Below are 11,020 nucleotides of genomic sequence, written 5' to 3'. Positions count from 1 at the left end.
GCTTTGGGAGGAGGTAAGAGATCAGGTTTCATATTAATTATATACTGTACCTGTGGCCCAAGCTATATCATTCCTGAGGCTTCTCGATTTTTTAAAAATGTAAATGTGAAAGGCAGACAGGCACTTCCTGCTTTTTGTCACCTCAGATATCATCGATTTGATTTCTTGAAAGTCTCTTTAGACAACTCTATTTGACATTCTGGCCCTTCCATCAGCTCGTTCATCAAGCCAGGAGATCACTCACTCTCTCCGGGGTTATGGAGAATCCCAACCAGCCTGTAGTAAGGCAGGTGGATGACCGGCTTGCCTGTGTAGGATTGCCATCTAGTGGTCAGTGTGGGGCACTTCAAGCAAGATTGCACATGAAGCATAGAAGGTTGGTCAGGACCACTCAGCTTTAGACTTCAATCTCTACGTGCACTGCGGCAAAAACTGACCGGCTCATTGTCTAGATAAGACATTATGGCAGCTGACAGAACATGGCCACCGTGTGAGGCAGTGACAGCTAACGTGCTCTTGTCAAACGAGACAAATGCCAGCCTAACAGAGGAAACCGGGGATCCACACCGACCGCTCCCTTCCATTTTGAAGGTTTTTCATACCTGCCGAACGAAATGTACTTAGTCGTTAATATCATTCGGAAATCTTTCTATTGTTTAAGAAAGATTTACAAGCAACTAAGCTGTTATTTGTGACTTTATAACTAACTCCCCTTAACTATTACGAGCTCAACTCTTTCATTGGCTTTTCTGTGCACATCTCAGTCATTCTTAAGCCTCAGTAAGCTGTGCATCACCCAAGGTCATCTCCCTGACTCAAAGTGCCCTGAACATACCTTCCCTGCTTGAAAGCCATTTATTTCCACGTCTTATCTCCCTGGCTGGACTCATTGCTGAAGGGCTCCACATAGCAGATTATCAGTATTCTATCACTGGGAAGCCTGAGGCCCCTCTCCCACTCCATGTAAGCCATGGACTTCCTTGCCATTAAATACACATTTTGAAGATGTATACAAATTTTGTCCACACACCAAGGACTTCCCTGGTCCACTGAATGCTATGGGCATGCTCTTAGAAGGAGTCTTAACTTCTGGGAGACATTAGCACACTGAAAATAGGCCGAGCAGGCTGTGTGGACAGGTAGCAGAAAGAAAGCTACATCGTTCTTTTATTATTATTATTAAAGATGTCATAAATTTTAAAGAGAGCTAAGAGGGCTGTGTGGGGATGAGTAGAGGGAGGAAAGGGACATAGGATGGGAGAAATTATGATAATTATGTTGTAACCTAAATATAGTAATAATGTTTTTTAATTCACATATTCTGAAAAACTTTTCTATTTTGCCAATTAGTACACACACACAAACAAACACAAACACAAACACACACCCCTGAAATTTTTCAAATCTGTTCATCTGTTGGAATGAATGAGAGATAGAAATGCCCTATTCAAGGGGCTGATGTACCCAAGATGCCACTCTAGTTGGAGTCTTGGGTATCAACTGTCTCTGTCCCAGGCCCCAACCTTCCAGCCATGCAGATAACCTGGTGTTCTGACAAAAATATATAGATAAAAACATTTCCCCTGTACCTGGCAATACTGGCATCCTTCTAAAGTTAACAATCCCCCTCCCATCCCCATCCCCATCCCCCTCCTCTAGCCCCCCTCCCTCCCTCTCTTTCTCATACACTTACTCTTGTGAGGAAAATGTACAAAATACAAAAATATATTCCTTACTCTATATCTGCCCATGAACAGGATTGAATAGTTAAACTGGGATTTTTTTTTCCCTATCTTTTCCCTATCCAAAATGTGTCCCAGTCTAAGATCTCTCTAGCATCCTGTTCCCATCTCATAAAACCCTCCGCGTGTATGGGCCGTATGCACAGGACTCACTCTGGGTACATGGGCCCTCCTCGCTGAGATAAGAGAAGCTCAGCTGAGCTCTTGGTTCACATCCAGATGTGAATCGCCACGAACACCTGCCACACTCCACGGGATGCTTCCTCCCTTCCTCACAGAAGGAGAAATATTATCACACCGCAGGAAACCTTGGTCTTCTACAGAGATTTTCAATAAGGCTTTTAAAATATATATGTTTTCACAGCATGGTCCAAATATAAACATTTCATTAGACGCTAAGCAAATAAAGTTTTGAGAGGTTGCGGGGGAGAACGTGGTGCCAAGGCGTACTTAGCAGTTACTGCATGTGGGGAAGGGCGCAGTGCTGCCTAGGGAATGCAAAATGCGGAGCCCTGTGCCGCCATCTCCGCCATCTCCGCTCACTACAGACAAGTTGCAGGAGGTGAGCTGACGCAGCAAAAGACCAACCCAGAGCGCATCGACTTCCGTGACTGACTGACGCAGACGCATTTTAAACTAAAGGGAGGTTAACTCTGACATAGGCGAGTGGCCATCTCAGAACTGGACAAAACAAGTACCAGAAGGTTCTATCTGTGGCCAAGGAGCAAGTCTGTGGCCAGTGGCTGAAGGCTAGAAAGGATGAAACATGAACCAGTAGACAGGGGATAAACCCAGCACTCTGTGTGGCATGACACAGGCACAGCGGTCATGGTCACCTCCAGCCACCAGGACACTGGGGACAACATCTTCACACATTGTCCAGTTAATCCAAACTGGGTCAAGTCCTTGTGTGGTACTGAGGAGCTCTGAAATTCAGCCCAGGAAGGGAAAAAACAAAGAAACAGATGAGCAGTAACCTCCAAGAAGACCGCAATGCTGGACTTCAAATGCTATCTGCCGTGAAATGAAAGCTCTGTAAGTGGCATTTGCAGCTGCTCCCACCCCTGTCCCAGGAGCCAGTTGCTCACTCTCCTGTCCAAGGTTGTGAGCAAAGTGTCTTCCGACATTTCTGAGTATCTCTGGAGGCAAGACCGCCTGCAGAGAGCCACTCTCTTAGAGCATATTTCGTGGTCACTCGACAAATTAAAGCGGAGTCCTGAGATCCATCCGGACGTGGGCTGTGCGTCTCTGCCTGCTCTCCGTGTGCCGTCTGATGACTCACTTGAGTATTCCGTACTACTGTTTGCCTCTAGCTACATCTTTATCCAGGATATAACCCACTGTGGACACACCTAGATCAGCACCTATCACCTGAGATTCAAGCCCCTCCCCAAGCACAACTTGTCCCCTGCAAAGCCAGTAGCCACAGGTAACACGACAGAAGATCTGGCAGCTGGCTGAAACACTGAATTCCAATAAGGATGCTCTCTCCGTGCTCCTGGGAATCCTCAGGTGAAACGTGTTTCCCTTCCTCCTGCTAAGGAGAAAGGGCACTGAAACAGCGCCCTCCCTGTTCAGGTGTTGAAACTAAGACTCTGGATCGAAACGAAGGGCTGCTTCCCCACTCCCTCTAAATCCGTGTGCGTGCTGTGTCTTCTTGACATGCTGGCCACCATGACATTCTCTGGAATGCCTTTGGACCACAGGGAAAAGGTGCCTGTCCCTTCAAAAGGCTTCAACTGCACGGCAAGCTGTTCTTCCTTGATGGTTTTTACAGAATACAAAAGTTTACACATTCAAAGAGCCTTCCCCTCCTAACCCCCCAAAGAGCCTTTTTATCAGGTATTCCCTCTGATATTCTGAGTAAGCGTGCTCCCTATTCCCAAAACGGAATCACTCGGACGTTCTCTAGAAGACATTACCTTCCCATACTATCACCGGGATGCCCCTGCTGCCCTCTTCCAGCTCTGATACTGGCTGGGCCGTTCAGTCAAACTTACTTCTTCACATCCTGCCTGCACTCAGAACACAGTAGTTTAGATCTGGTTCGTTGTTGCTGATGTTACTATTGTGCCTTTACTTGGCTTTTGAATTGCTGGTTTTGGTTAACGAAGAAGTGTATCGGAAAGTAATGAATTTCAGTAAAATGGCCAGTAAAACTCAAAAAAAAATTTTTTTGCTCTAGTTTGTTACTCAAGTTACTGTTCTACTACTGTGAAGAGATACCATGGCAAAGGTAACTACTAGACAAAAGCATTGAATTAGGGGCTTGTGTCAAGTTTAGAGAGTTAGTGAAGGCCAGCATATCAGGAAATACATTGGCTGACAGGTAAGCAGGTACCGGTGAGCTCACCTCTGATCTATTAAGTTGTAATAGAGGGGTTGGGGGTTAGGCTTGGCCATGGACTTTGGAACACAGAGGAAAACTCACTCCTGGTGACATACCTCCTCTGGTAAGACCATGCCATACCTCTTAATTCTTCTAAAAGAGCGCCACCAACCTATTCTTATTCAAACTACCACTACTGAAGTGAGCCCTCGGTTCCATAATGCACTGTAAGTGTTGCAGAGAAAACGTGAAGAACAGATGGGTGCTGGAGTGCGGGTAAAACAAAAGGTCTTAGAAAGGAAATGATAACAGTAAAAGGACTGACTCTTGGTGAAACTACTCAAGGATATAGAGAATGAGTGCCAGGGGTTCAAATGGAACCAGAGTTCTGTTGTGGGTAGAATGTCCCTAATATCCCTGTTGGGTCTATGATGGCTTCCCTTTGGCCAGTGAAAATTCATCATAATCTTAAAAGGACAGGTCCTTTACATTTGAAAACTTACCTCCAAAGTGCAATATTCCTTTTTATCTTAAGATATTCTCTTGGCCAATCAGATCAAGAGTCACTGTTGAGACTAATTTTTACCATGGATTTGGAAGGCTAAAGAGAGCTAGTGTGGATCTTATACAACATTTTCCCACCCTTCAAAGAATTCACACTGGAAATGTTTTGCTTCATGGGCATCAATGTCCCTCTGGAAGCCCAGAGACTTCCTCACCCACAATGTCAGGATTCTTCTGAGCCCCTGAATAAAGACGGTATCTTAAGGGTAGCTCAGACAGAGCCCAGTGAATTCAGGGCACTGGAGGACTTCAATTCTGCCTCGGAATTCCTATGATCCTTTTCTCAACAAAATGTAAACTATCAAAGAACCGAACTTTCAGAAGTATTGTTCCCACTGTAACTCTCCTCTTTGCACCTCTGCTATGAATCTTGATCCCCCAGGGCAATGAAAATACCTACAGACGAATAAAGGAAGGGTCATGCACAAGAAAGCACAAAGATTAACATCTCAAGAGACGGCATGACATTATCTAAGACAATTCTCCTAATAGCAGAGGACTGACATTCATAGAGCCAGTTGGCACTGTGGGGGTGGTTAAAGACACATCTTTAAATAATTTTGCGAGACAGAAGAAGCCGGTGTGACATCAACCCTGTTAGCAAGACTGGCTCTCTTAACGATGTAGGGCAGGTCAGAAGCCACCAAAAAAGGCTCTGCAGGTGGCTGTCTTCCACAATTATTGCTGTATGTTTAAGAGCATAAAGTTACGGTCTGAAACCAAAACGCTGCGCCTACAATTAATAACACATTTATGCAGTTATATGGAGCCTTTCGCCAGACCTCCAGATACTAGACCCTTTTTCTTTTTTTTGCCTTCTTAGAGGATGATGGCAAGCTGGTAAAATGCTCTGAGGAATTGTCTATTCTTTTATCTGTCCTTCCCCGGCCTTCAGTTTGCCAGATTTTTCTCTCTGTGTAGTTTAATTACATGTGAAAGGAATTCAAATAACCCACTTGTGCTATAGCGTATCTGAACTAAATGCCAAGGGAAAAAAAACTCGCTTTAGTATTTGCTTTTATTGCTATTCATTTGCACATTCATTTGACCATACTGGCTCAAGCTGCTTAGAGTAGTTTGTAGCCCAGAGCGTCACCCAAGTAGCTGCATGTTTAGAGGGAAGGAATAGCTCTTCTCTGATGCTACACAGAGACAGCACGTCCTCGGAAAGTTCTGTTTCCACCCATTGCAAAGCTGTCCTATATACATGACACTCTTCTGTTTTTATGAATGGTCTACTTCTTGTCATTCTGGTCCCAATCAGACACGCACATTCTAAAAGTTACAATGAAAGGGAAATCATTGATCAGACAGACGGCACAGAGCGGTCGTTCTCAACCTTCCTAAGGCTGTGTGACCCTCTGATACAATTCTTCATGTCCTGGTGACCTCCCAACCATAAAACTATCTTTGTAGCTACTTCATAACCATAGTTTTGCTACTGTTATGAGTCATAATATAAATGTCTGTGATTTCGGATGGTCTCAGGCAACCCTTGGGAACAGGTCATTGAACATCCACAATGAGGTCACAGCCCGCTAGTTGAGAACCGCTGGTAATAATTACCCATGAAAGTAAAGCCTAACTAGAACAATTATTCTCGTCTTATTGAAACACATACATCCAAACTACTTAAATTCAGGCACGGGTTAACTGAAGAACTTCATTCAGCCACCCATTTCCTCACCATGAGGGGGCCCTTACTTTGAGTAAGAGGCACTAAGCTGTAAAGAAAAACTATCAAAAGCTTTTCTTTGATACTGAAACTATTCCATCCCTGTTCTGAAATAGGTTCGCCCTTGAGTCTTTGCTCTTCAGGTAGGTCTTTCTGGCGTAAGTAAATTTAGCTTGGTTTCTGGAGGAAATACTCTTTCTTCTTAAGTGTCACACTGAGCTGGGATGATATAGCTTCCTGTCCTCTTTGCACAGGCCCTAGCAAGTTTCCTAACAGATGGCCAATCAAGGGGGTATTGTATCCATATCGCCAGCTTTTCTCATTTGTTTTCAAAAGTTAGAAGGACTGCATGAAACCCACGTTCTTCCAGCAAACAAACTCAAGGTCAAGATTCAAGGGTTAGAGGTTATCTCAATGCCAAATATGTGTAGATTTCTAATCAAACAAGTAACCCATACGCGCAGACAGGAAAAGTTCAGTAAAATTGAAAATGGAGGAACACCATCAGTTTCTGATAAGGAAATCAAGTGACGAAAAAAACCACACACAAACGAAATATCCAAATCATGGAATCTCTCGATGTTGTCAATAATTCTGCTAATCAAGGACAGTCTCTTTTACGGAGGCATACCTAATGACAAAGAACTAAGGCCACTGGGAAGCAAATGCTCTCGCTTCTCACGTGCCTTTCGGTTCCCTTTCTGACCAGGTGGATTTATACGCTATGACTGGGTTTTATATCTTCGTTTGTATATCTGTGCGATGCCAAGCTCTTTTTCACAAAGACTCTGGCTGGTGTCGTTCATGACATTCTGTGGTGAAGATTTATTCCCTGACCTTATCCTTTGGAAAGGACAACCTGAAATACCGAAGAAGTTGTGGCCTTGGCAGATTAAACCATGAGTTATTTCTTCTTCCCAGAGGAAATATCAGCACCTGATGGCCAAGGCCAAGAGCAGACCTCACCTGGTGGCAATAGTCAATGCCAAAGGGACATTTGAACGGGATCTGGGATTTAGATTGCCACCTGAGGCCCCAGTGGCAGTCATGATGCAAATACAGAACTCTGGCAACTTTTCCTTCAGCCTTGAACCCCTGTGACCCATCAGAAGACCTTAACTAGAAAGTCACCAACCTGTAAAAGGAGGAACCGTTCCCAACACCTCTGTTTGCTTTCTTGTAAAAATCTCAGGAGCAAAGAACATACTTCTAAGCGAACTTTCCAAAACTACACTCTGTTGACTTTCTAGGATAAACATCTTTAGAATGTTTTGACGTTCTGCATCCATTCGTATTTCTATTTATATATCCTATTATTTCCGTTTCAGCCCCCAAGTGGGACTGAAAACTCAACCCTGACTAACGGACTTAAGCTAACAGGAATGGTCTGTGTTTTTCATTCATCAACTGTGCACTGCTTTGGACTGACTTCTGGACCTCATGCTTATCTGGCATCTACCTTCTTTAACAAATGTCTGACACCTAAGTCCTAAGCTCCCCTGTTAGTCGTAAACTAAACTACATTAGAACTGGAGATGCGGAGCTCTGCGAGGAAGGATCTTCAAACTTCCGGTAAGCAGGATTAAATTGGTTGTTTAATGATAATTCAGTCTAAACCAGGATGGCTGCCCTTTGTTCTCACTTCCTAGAGCAGCATCCTGGGCATCTCCATCCTACGACAATGATGATCTAAAGGGAAAATCACTATCTTGAGATTTTATTGTTGTAAGGAGACATCATAACCATGGAAACGCTTAGAAGGAAAACATGTAATTGGTTGGGGCTGGCTTACAGTTTCAGAGGTTCAGTCTGTTATCATCATGGTGGGAAGTATGGCAGCATCCAGGCAGACAGGGTGCAGGAGGAGCTGAGAGTCCCATATAGACAATAGGAAAAGAATGAGACACACCAACTCCAACAAGGCCACGTCTGCTAATAATACCACTTCTTATAGGTATATGGGGAGGGGTATTTTTATTCAAACTACCATATTCTGCTTCCTGTCCCCCAAAGGCTTGTAATTATAACACAATCCAGAATTGTATTCAGTCCAACTTAAGAAGGTCCCATAGTCTACAACAGTTTCAAACTTGTTTAAAAGCCCCACATTCAAAGTCTCTTCTGAGATTCAGGCAATCTCTTAGCTGTAATCACCTGTAAAATAAAAATGAAAAGGCAAATCACACATACTTCCAACATACAAGACCACACACACACACACACACACACACACAGAGAGAGAGAGAGAGAGAGAGAGAGAGAGAGAGAGAGAGAGAGATACATTAACATTACTGATAAGCTACTACTCTGTAATCATTAGGTCAGCAGTAGAAGTAAAGAGCCAAAGCTACTTATTTAATGTGCTTCTTTAGTTCTGTGGTGTCATCAAGTGTAAGACACATGTCTACCTGAGCAGCATCAAGCTACAGAGGAGGATATGCGCTGTTTAACCTCAAAGGTATATTTATATCCTTTCCATTTTCTTCTCTAGGAGGCTTCCCTATTCGTTTTGGTTTGGTTTTTTGTTTCTTTTGTTTTATTTGTTTGTTTCGTCTTCTTGGGTTTCATTATTGATGAAACAAAGAGATAAGCAGAGCCTCCTTTTGTCTTAAAATATTTTGATTTCGTCTGGAGGTTCCTCAGAACATTGGACATTGAACTGCCTGAGGACCCAGCTATACCTCTCTTGGGCATATACCCAAAAGATGCCCCAACATATAACAAAGACACATGCTCCACTATGTTCATAGCAGCCTTATTTATAATAGCCAGAAGCTGGAAAGAACCCAGATGACCTTCAACAGAGGAATGGATACAGAAAATGTGGTACATCTACACAATGGAATATTACTCAGCTATCAAAAAAATGACTTTATGAAATTCATAGGCAAATGGATGGAACTGGAAAATATCATCCTGAGTGAGGTAACCCAATCACAGAAAAGCACACATGGTATGCACTCATTGTTAAGTGGCTATTAGCCCAAATGCTTGAATTGCCCTAGATGCACAGAACACATGAAACTCAAGACGGATAATCAAAATGCGAATGCTTCACTCCTTCTTTAAAAGGGGAACAAGAATACCCTTGGGAGGGAATAGAGAGGCAAAGTTTAGAACAGAGGCAGAAGGAACACCCATTCAGAGCCTGCCCCACATGTGGCCCATACATATACAGCCACCCAATTAGACAAGATGGATGAAGCAAAGAAGTGCAGGCTGACAGGAACCAGTTGTAGATCTCTCCTGAGATACACAGCCAGAATAGAGCAAATACAGAGGTGAATGCCAGCAGCAAACCACTGAACTGAGAATGGGACCCCCGTTGAAGGAATCAGAGAAAGGACTGGAAGAGCTTGAAGGGGCTCGAGACCCCATATGAACAACAAGGCCAACCAACCAGAGCTTCCAGGAACTAAGCCACTACCCAAAGACTATACATGGACTGACCCTGGGCTCCAACCCCATAGGTAGCAATGAATAACCTAATAAGAGCACCAGTGGAAGGGGAAGACCTTTGTCTTGCCAAGACTGAACCCCCAGTGAACGTGATTGTTGGGGGGAGGGCAGTAATGGGGGGAGGATGGGGAGGGGAACACCCATATAGAAGGGGAGGGGGAGGGGTTAGGGGGATGTTGGCCCGGAAACTGGGAAAGGGAACAACAATCGAAATGTAAATAAGAAATACTCAAGTTAATAATGAAAAAAAAACTAATAAAAAAAATTTTGATTTCTCATTTTTGCTAGTTGAATATTGAGAATTAGATGACTGATCTATTGATGGAAAACATTGAAGGTCATCATCTAACGGTTAGCATAGGAGCAAATATGTTTAATACAGTCAAAATAGATTTCAGATCCCCCACTTACTTCCTGATAAAGTCTTGACTGTGTATTACAAAGGTAAGTTATTCTAACAATGGGGAGAGAACATGAAACAAACCAAAGAAATGAATAGTACAATAAAACGAGGGTGCTATTCAATCAAATAACTATCCAACCGAGCTAGGCTAGAGCATTTTACATGCATGGCTGATATCATAACTGAATAAAACTATGACCAAATAGATCCCTTTGTTCTCTCCCTTTCTTTAGATTCGAGAGAACTACAGAAGGTCCTGCTGATGAGCCGAGCTTGAGTCTTAGTTGTCTATCACTTTTGTTTCTACTGTAGTTGTAAAGTTGGTCCATCTCTTTCCTTTCAAACGTGTGTGTGTGTGTGTGTGTGTGTGTGTGTGTGTGTGTGTTTCTGTAAAATTAAATAAAATGTTTCTTCTTTTACCCCATACTTGGTCTGGCACTGTAGTGCCCCAAGATATCTGGTAGATAATCTTCATCTCAGTCAGCAAAGCCCCTCATCCGCTTTGCTCCATCCCATATCACACTGCTGATGGCCTCTCTCTGATCCTAGCAACAATCTCTCTACCCATCTAGTTCCCAAGGCAGGTTGCCACCATGCCAGAAGTATACATCCCAATTCCGTGGTGACCTAGTGTCTCCAGCCGCTGCATAATCTCTTAAATCGCCACATGAACACACAACACAATAACCTCTGATCCAATTGATAAGATATAATTGCCCACCTAGACATACAGAGCCCTGTACACATCCATCCCTTAAGAACATTCATATCAACCTGTAAATGTGCAGAGAGGAATCTTAACATCCACCTTCATGTTCTCTTGGCTGCCTCTCTCCCTTGTTCCAGTC

This window comes from Rattus rattus, chromosome 18 (genome assembly GCF_011064425.1).
Source record: "Rattus rattus isolate New Zealand chromosome 18, Rrattus_CSIRO_v1, whole genome shotgun sequence".
Taxonomy (NCBI): Eukaryota; Metazoa; Chordata; class Mammalia; order Rodentia; family Muridae; genus Rattus; species Rattus rattus.
This window is presented reverse-complemented; position numbering follows the sequence as displayed.